We start from the raw sequence: 9,919 nt of genomic DNA, 5'->3' as shown, positions 1-9,919 counted from the left end.
GTCATCGTGACGACACGGCGAGAGGATGTTCCCCGGCGGTGCGCTGGGGAGGACGTGTACGAGCTGAAGCCACTCCCACCAAAGAAGGCCGGAAACTACTGTGCCAAAAGGTCAGCTCACAGCTCGCTAACCCCGCTGGTTCCTTCGGCTTTGTAATTTTTATTCGCACAATTAAGTCAACAGTTACATTTTTTTCCCAACTGCTCTGCAAGATCATCTACTCAGGAATAATAATCCCAGAAATTTACACTCTGTATTGTTTTCTTTCATAAGCATTAAGCCTTCTATATATTTTTTCGAAAAGAAGGATTACCCCGGCCTCTGCATCAACATGATGCACACATCCAACTTTATTAATTATTCTTCAGAGTGTGACAAAATTAATTAAGCCTTCTGTATAAATCTAATTTAGAATTACTCTGAAATTTAGTTAAAGTTTACAAAGTTTGACTTCAAAAAATCTAATAGGCGCCAAGTTAGGGACGGATGGAGCACTGTAGAATTATTATTCCAAAATCAATGATAATTGAGATCACATGGCATGATAGAACTAGAACTATGAGGTGTTGTGTTGTCAGGTTTTCCCTCCATAACAGATGTTTAGCCGAGCATCCGTAGCAGGTTTCCTGGCAATGCACCAACCCGCTGCTGGTCTGAACTTTGTATTTCCATTTAAGAAATTAAATGGAAAGGGGGATGAACTGTGCGGAGTTTTGGGAAATATTTGTTGGGAAAAACTAGAGGAACCTACCTACATGGTCTCTTCAAGAAGCAAAAATGAGCTGTGGGGGAGTTCACTATTCATAGAGGTATAGGGACTTAGGGGCTATGTTTTTCTCATTTCTCTTTTTTTTTTGAAGTAAACTAAATGATCATAGATATATACAGTAGCTTATCATGATTTTAGTTTCTTATTTACTGTTATTTGTTCAATTCAAGGTGTACAAGAATGCCGAATATAAGTTGCCGAGTGATATGGCAAACCAAGCCGATCTTGTCTTATAGCAATGTCAAGGCCTTCCGCTTGCCATAGGTACCGTAGGAGGTATGTTGGCTAATAGTCCCAACATAAGCAGGGAGTGGATGAATTTGCAAGAGCACCTTGGGTCAGGGTTACCGTCTGAGATTGATATCATGAGAGTCATCTCCTTGAGCTACGACAGGTTACCATATCATGTCAAGTCCTGCTTATTGTACATGAGTCTCTTCCCCAAGAACTATCAGATCAGGCGTGCCCGCTTACTGCGGCGGTGGATGGCAGAAGGCTACATAAAAATTCTATATGGCCTGACCGTCGATGAAGTTGCATGTAGTCTGTACGATGAGCTCATCAAGCGGAACATGATCCAGCCTTCGGACACGGCCATCGCTAGCATGTCAAGTGAACGTTGTTGTGTTCATGGCCTAGTACTCCACATAATCTTGTCCAAGTATATTGATGAGAATCAGCACTTCATCATGGACAAGCATTGCAAAAGGTCTCCGCCAAGTAATACACGCCATTTGGTAGTGAAAACATGGAAGAGGCACGAGAAGATAATGACAGGTGTAAACTTACGTATTATACGGTCCTTGACCGTCTTTGGAGAGTATCCTATGTCCCTCGTCACCCCTAAACTGCGGATGTTGAGGGTTCTTGACTTGGAGGACACAATTGGTTTGGAGAATAATGATCTCAGGTATATTGGACAATTACCCCATTTAAGGTACCTTGGTCTGCGAGGAACACATATTTCAAGACTTCCATCTCTGCGGAAGCTTAGTTGTCTGGAGACACTAGATGTTAGAGACACAAAGGTGACACACTTGCCAGCTGGTGTCATCCATATGGAGAAGCTGTGTTACCTTCGTGGTGGCGTCAGCTTTGCCCAAGACCTAGCAGAGAAGATACGAGAAAAGAAGAACGCATGCAGATGTAAGAAGAACATCTTGGAGACCCTGGCAGACATGCTCTGCGTGCGTGGTGGTGGCTGCGACGAACGGTGTGAATCTCCGTGTTCGTGTTATGCAGGCCAGTTCAGTGTAAGAGCTCCCGAGGAAATCGAGAAGCTAAGGAACCTTCAAGTGTTAGGGCTGGTGCATATTGCACAGGACAGCGAAGCGGCAAAGAAGCTGAGGACGTTGACCAACCTGCATCGGCTGGCGTTGGATTTTGACGGGGGCAATGAAGCAGCGAGGGAATTGTTATCTCGATTGCAAAGGCTTGTTCGGCTGGAACGGCTTGAAGTGCGCTCCGAGTCGCTTGTTTTTCTGGAGAACATGAAGGAATCGCCAACAGAGCATCTCCGGTCACTAAGGCTATGTGGTCGTTTAGGTCGTCTCCCTAATTGGATGAGCTCCCTCAACGATTTAGCCAAGCTTAAGTTGCTTCGGACACAACTGAGGCAGGTGGACATCGAGGTGATCGGAAAATTGCCGAATATAACTCTTCTTGCTCTCTGGGAGGAGTCTTTCGCCGAGGAGTCTATATGTTTCAGCAAAGGTACATTCCAAAATCTCAAAGTGCTTTACATTGAAGGCCTGGAGAAACTCAACACTATACAGATCAACAATGGCGCGTTGCCAACTCTTGAGAAACTTCGAGTGGGGAGATGTATTAATTTGTTTGATGGTAAGAAGGGATCGTGTGGTGTGGAGTCCTTGCGGAAGCGGAACCTAACCGAACTCATCATCACAAGTTGTGGTGACAAAGCTGCAGCTGGGGAAGGCACTTCAAATGGAGATTACCGGATTCACGAACCAACTGAAGCAGATGCTTAGTACATGCCTTAGATTTGCTGGATATAAATAGTACCATTGTATTTTTCATGGAAAATATATTGATCATTTCTAGCTATAATGCTACAACTTTCTAGACGTATTCATATGAGATGTAGCCGTCAAAGTTGCATCATAGTTGTGCCCATGTTTAAATTCACTTATATTAATGAATGAAACACTAGTAGAAAACAGGGCTTTATTCCAGACCAGATAAAAGCATTAATCCCGATTCTGTTACGAACCGAGACCAATGGGTGTATCAGTCCCGGTTCGTGAGGCCAGGGCACCGGCCGGGCCTTGGGGCTCACAGGTCCCGGTTAGTCTGACCCCTTTGGTCCGGGTTCTAAACACGAACCGAGACCAAATGGCCTTGCTCCTGGCGCAACCCCTTTAGTCCTGGTTGATGGCTAGAACCGGGACTAAAGAGCAGGCTTCTGTTCCGGTTCTAGCCACCAACCGAGAATAAAGAGATGTCTATATATACCCTCGCCCCTGCCCACCCTCTGCTCTGTTTTGTGGCCGTGTGGGACGTGTGTGCATGCGCTACTCTGTTCTCCCTTCTATGCATGCACATGAGGTGTTCGATGAAATGCCCAAGCCACACTTAAGCTTTCTCCTCTCCAATCTCGACCTTCAAGCTTCATTTTCTCAAGATTTGTCTAGGCTTGCACGTGAGGTGTCCCGTCCCATCCTCGTCCTCACCGTCGTCGATCGCCCGCGGCGATCTCGTCGCCGACTCAATAATATGTAGGAACGGGCATTCTTGGGCTCAAGCACACTACACAGTTCTACAGAATTCTACCTTGGTGACCCCGTATGTCAAGGAACATAAGAATATTCTGCGCTCCAACACCCGGAGCAGTGTGACGAGTGGATTACATGTGAACACATCATGACTTCCAGCAGTTAGTTGTTAACACATATGGGCGACAACATTGTTGGAGATGAGCTGTACTTGTTGACCAGGACACCATCTTCGACTGTATTGACTTACAAAGGGTATGAGATAAATGAGAATACATTTTACACGATCGCCCAAGATCAAAAGAGCACCAAACAAAATAGTGGTGTCCGCTTTGATGCAGCAACCAACAGAGGAAAAGACACATATTATGGTTACATAGTGGACATATATAAACTTGACTATGGACATGATTTTAAGGTCCCTTCGTTTTGGTGCAAATGGGTCAATCTATCAGGAGGCGGGGTACAGGTAGACCCACAGTACGGAATGACAACAGTGGATCTGAATAATATTGGGTACACTGACGAACCATTCGTACTAGCCGATGATGTGGCCAGGTTTTCTATGTGAAGGACATGTCTACCAAACCGAGAAAAAGAAAAGATATATATCATACGATGAGCTAAAGCGCCACATAATTTTTTCAGCGAAAGAGACATCATGGGTGTAGAGGGAAAGACAGACATGTTTGAATACTATGAAAAGTTTCATGAAATTCCTCCCTTCAATGTGAAGGCTGACCCAAGCATCCTGTTGAACGATGAAGATTATTCATGATTACGGCGCAATAAGCAAGGGACACACGCGAAAAAAATGAAGACTTTGTCTCCACAACTATTCTGATGATGGGTTTGATTACACGAAGAAAAAAGAAATCCGTTTGTAGTAGATGAGTTTTCGTCCGAAACCCTGATACTTCGAAAGAGATTGTCCATTTTATACACGAAGTGCATTCAGTTTTTGCCGTAATCCTATCAACTTTTAGCACATGATATGTGGGTGAAATGATGATACCATGCCAACTTTCAACCTTTTTAGAGTTCATTTGTAGTGTTTTACAATTTTAGGGTCATTTAGCTAAAAAAAATCAATACATGCATGAAAAATACCAAATGAAGTCAGAAAGGGTTCAAAATTAATGATGTGGCTTTGAATGGTGCATGTGGAACGCACAAAAAGTCTGGAGTTGAAATAAGTTAAAAAAATGAAATACCTTTGTAACAGATGAGTTTTCGTCTGAAACCGTGATACTTTGAAAGAGATTGTCCATTTTGTACACGAAGTGCATCCAGTTTTTGCCGTAACCCTCTCAACTGTTTAGCACATGCTATGTGGGTGAAATGATGATACCATGCCAATTTTCAACCTTTTCAGAGTTCATCTGTAGTGCTTTTCAATTTCAAAGTCATTTAGCTCAAAGAATGAACTAATAGCAAAAAATAAACTAATTTTTTTTATAAAACTCTAATAGCAAAAAGAATGAACTAAAAACCTTTTATAAAACTCTAATATAAAAAAGAATGAACTAAAAAGAATCAAATAAATATAATATTCCGCACTAGCAAAAAGAATCAAAATAATATTAACTAAAATTATGAAAGTATTTATTTGTTAAAAACTTTAATAGTAAAAAATTCATAAGTATTTTTTGTTACAAACTTTAATAGAAAACTAAAAAGTTTTTATAAAACTCTAATAGCAGAAGGAATCAACTAAAAAGAATCAATAAGAAATAAACTTATGCAACTAAAATTATATAAAATTTATGCAACTAAAATTATATAATTAAGATAACATATGCAAAAAATAACATTAAAAATGTTAAAAACATAACATATAAAAAAAGGCCCACCTACTAGCCATCACGGCCTGCATACGACTAGAAACCCTAGAAATGGGTCGGGATGCAGGCCCGCAGTGCAAGCAGGCCCAACAGGATGTCAGATAGGCATGTACTGCCTGCATTAGAGAGGAGCTCGAGAGGGTAGCGGCAGCGGCGCTTTTAAATGAAGGAAATATGCCCTAGAGGCAATAATAAAGTTATTATTTATTTCCTCATATCATGATAAATGTTTATTATTCATGCTAGAATTGTATTAATCGGAAACTTAGTACATGTGTGATTACATAGACAAACAGAATGTCACTACTTTGCCTCTACTTGACTAGCTCATTAATCAAAGATGGTTAAGTTTACTAACCATAGACATGAGTTGTCATTTGATTAACGGGATCACATCATTAGGACAATGATGTGATTGACTTGACCCATTTCGTTAGCTTAGCACTTGATCGTTTTAGTTAACTGCTATTGCTTTCTTCATGACTTATACATGTTCCTATGACTATGAGATTATGCAACTCTCGATTACCGGATGAACACTTTGTTTTCTACCAAACGTCACAACGTAACTGGGTGATTATAAAGGTGCTCTACAGGTGTCTCTGATGATACTTATTGAGTTGGCATAGATCATCATTAGGATTTGTCACTCCGATTGTCGGAGAGGTACCTCTGGGCCCACTCGGTAATACACATCACTATAAGCCTTGCAAGCATTGTAAGTAATGAGTTAGTTGCGGGATGATGTATTACGGAACGAGTAAAGAGACTTGCCGGTAACGAGATTGAACTAGGTATTGAGATACCGACAATCGAATCTCGGGCAAGTAACATACCGATGACAAATGGAACAACGTATGTTGTTATGCGGTTTGACCGATAAAGATCTTCATAGAATATGTGGGAGCCAATATGAACATCCAGGTTCCGCTATTGGTTATTGATCGGAGACGTGTCTTGGTTATGTCTACATAGTTCTTGAACCCGTAGGGTCCGCATGCTTAAAGTTCGGTGACGATCGGTATTATGAGTTTTTGTGTTTTTATGTACCGAAGGTAGTTCGGACTCCCGGATATGATCACAGACATGACGAGGAGTCTCAAAATGGTCGAGACATAAAGATCAATATATTGGACGACTATGTTTGTACACCGGAAAGGTTCTGAAAGGTTTCAGACATATACCGGAGTATGGGGGGTTACCGGAACCCCCCGGGGAGTTAATTGGGCCTCATGGGCCCTAGTGGGAGAACTGGAGGGGCGGCCAAGGGCAGCCGCGCGCCCCCTCCCCCTCTAGTTCGAATTGGACAAGGAGGGGGGCGGCGCCCCCCTTTCCTTCTCTTCCTCTTCCCCTTCATTCTCCCATCCTACTCCAACTAGGAAAAGAGGGAGTCCTACTCTCGTTGGGAGTAGGACTCCACCCTTGGCGCGCCCTCCTCCTGGCCGGCCGCCTCCCCCTAGCTCCTTTATATACGGGGGCAGGGGGCACCCCATAGACACATAAGTTGAACGTTGATCCCTTAGCCGTGTGCGGTGCCCCCCTCCACCATAATCCACCTCGATCATATCATAGCGGTGCTTAGGCGAAGCCCTGCGTCGGTAGCAACGTCATCATCGTCATCACGCCGTTGTGCTGACGGAACTCTCCCATGAAGCTCTGCTGGATCGGAGTTCGTGGGACGTCATCGAGCTGAACGTGTGTTGAACTCGGATGTGTCGTGCGTTCGGAACTTGGATCGGTCGGATCGTGAAGACGTTCGACTACATCAACTGCGTTCTCGTAACGCTTCCGCTTACGGTCTACGAGGGTACGTGGACGATACTCTTCCCTCTCGTTGCTATGCATCACCATGATCTTACGTGTGCGTAGGATTTTTTTTGAAATTACTACGTTCCCCAACATTAAACCACTCCGAGCCCCTCTCAACTAGCGAGGTGAGACTAAACTTTTGCTTGTGGCAGCAACCCCTTTCGTCCGTGACTAAAGGTCAATTTCAGCAGCCCTGCTGAAATTGACCTTTAGTCCCGGTTGGTGGCTCCAACCGGGACAAAAGGGGGGCCTTTGGTCCCGGTTGGAGCCACCAACCAGGACTAAAGGATTCTATATATAAGCGCAGACTTAGAAAATTTTCCAAACACTACTACAGTTTCTCCTCCTCCTCTCCTCGACCACGCCGCCAGGCTGCCCCGACGCTGTCCCAGGTCTGCTCCCCTCACCGCGCCCTACTCCGACGCCGTCGCTGCTGCCGTTGCTGTTCCCGCCCCTGCCCCACCGCCGCTGCTCCCTGCCCCGATGCCACAACAGTGAGCTCTGGCCCCCTTCCCCTGCGTTGCCGCCGCCCCTACCCTGCCCTGCCGCCGCCCTGCCCTGCTGTTGGGGAACACGGTATTTCAAAATATTTTACCTACGATCACGCAAGATCTATCTAGGAGATGCATAGAAATGTGAGGGGAGAGTGTGTCTACGTACCCTCATAGACCAAAAGCGGAAGCATTTAATAACGCAGTTGATGTAGTCGAACATCTTCGCGATCCAACCGATCCAAGTACCGAACGTACGGCACCTCCGTGTTCAGCACACGTTCAACTCGATGATGTCCCTCGGGATCTTGATCTAGTTGAGGGTGGAGGAGAGTTCCGTCAGCACGACAGCGTGGCGACGGTGATGATGAAGTTACCGGCGCAGGGCTTCTCCTAAGCACTATGACGATATGACCGAGGTGTGTAAGTGTGGAGGGGGGCACCACACATGGCTAAGACAAATCTTGGAATGCCTTTGGGGTGCCCCCTACCCACGTATAAAATGGAGGGAGGAGGAGAACGCCGGCCTAGGAGCGGCGCGCCTATAGGGGGAGTCCAACTAGGATTCCCAATCCTAGTTGGAGTCCCTTCCTTTTCCAAGAGCGGAGAGAGGGAAGGAGTAGGAGAGGGAGAAGGAAAGAGAGGGGGGCGCCGCCCACTCTCTAGTCCAATTCGGACTTGCCATGGGGGGGGGGGAGCAACCCTTGAGGCCCTTCTCTCCTTTCGCGGAAGGCCCATTAAGGCCCACTACTTCCCCCGGCGAATTCCCAAAACTCTCCGGTACTCTGAAAATGCCCGAATCACTCGAAACCTTTCCGATGTCCGAATATAGACTTCCAATATATCGATCTTTACGCCTCGACCATTTCGAGACTCCTCCTCATGTCCGTGATCTCATCCGGGACTCCGAACAACCTTCGGTACATCAAATCACATAACTCAGAATACAAGTCTCCATTGAACGTTAAGCGTGCAGACCATATGGGTTCAAGAACTATGTAGACATGACCGAGACACATCTCCGGTCAATAACCAATAGCGGAACCTGGATGCTCCTATTGGATCCTACATATTCTACAAAGATCTTTATCGTTCAAACCACATAACAACATACGTTGTTACCTTTGTCATCGGTATGTTACTTGCCCGAGATTCGATCGTCGGTATCATCATACCTAGTTCAATCTCGTTACCGGTAAGTCTCTTTACTCGTCCCGTAATGCATCATCCCGCAACTAACTCATTAGTCACATTGCTTTCAAGGCTTATAGTGATGTGCAATACCGAGAGGGTCCAGAGATACCTCTCCGACAATCGGAGTGATAAATCCTAATCTTGATCTATGCCAACTCAACAAACACCATCGGAGACGCCTGTAGAGCATAATTATAATCACCCAGTTATGTTGTGACGTTTGATAGCACACTAAGTGTTCCTCCGGTATTCGGGAGTTGCATAATCTCATAGTCATAAGAGCATGTATCACTACTAGGAAAAGGCCTACTAACGGCGCACCGGTTTTGCCTACTAATGGCGCACTACCGGTGCGCCATTAGTATCACGCCACTAGAATTTTTTACTAATGGCGCACCACTGGTGCGCCATTAGTATCTGGTATGCTAATGGCGCACCAGGAAGTGTGCCATTAGTATGTAACACCATGCGCCATTAGTATGCCTCCCGGGGGGCCATATGTAACCATCTGCTTTGTCATACTAATGGCGCACTCTGTCTTGATGCGCCATTATTATCCTTTGGCATACTGATGGCACACCTTGTGGTGATGCGCCATTAGTATGAATATTTGTTTTTTTTACTTTTCTGATTTTTGCACAGGTTACAAAATATATTATTTGACAGAATATAGACAGTAGCACACATCAACGGCAGATTCATCGAATACAATAGAATATTAGTCTCCGAATAAAATTCATCATATTAGTCTCCGAATTCAAAAGACCGAACAAAGATAAAACATTACAAGTCTCGAGACCGCGAGTATCGAGTTTGTCTTCACATTACAAGTCGATATCAATCATATAAACTACCATCACATAGAAGAGAGCTGCGGTCATCACGATGAGCATCATCGCGATCAAACTGGTCTTCATCCGGTTCCTCCAACGCTCCCTCCTCTCTCCCGCTAGATAGCGGGCGTATCTAGATTCGGCCTCCGCCCTAGTGGTGTACCCTTTGTAACTGTTACTGCTGAAACCGTGAACCTGTCTCTGACACCCCTCCCAGTCGTCGTAGACTCCGGGAACCTTACCC

At 45.0% G+C, this 9,919-nt stretch overlaps 1 pseudogene; it reads left to right on the top strand.

Annotated features, from left to right (window-relative positions):
* The window catches only part of LOC119299847, a 3,635-nt pseudogene extending 844 nt beyond the window's left edge, over nucleotides 1–2,791 (top strand).
* Nucleotides 2,792–9,919: the final 7,128 nt, after the last annotated feature.

The sequence above is a fragment of the Triticum dicoccoides genome, chromosome 5A (assembly GCF_002162155.2).
Source record: "Triticum dicoccoides isolate Atlit2015 ecotype Zavitan chromosome 5A, WEW_v2.0, whole genome shotgun sequence".
NCBI lineage: Eukaryota > Viridiplantae > Streptophyta > Magnoliopsida > Poales > Poaceae > Triticum > Triticum dicoccoides.
This window is presented reverse-complemented; position numbering and strand designations above follow the sequence as displayed.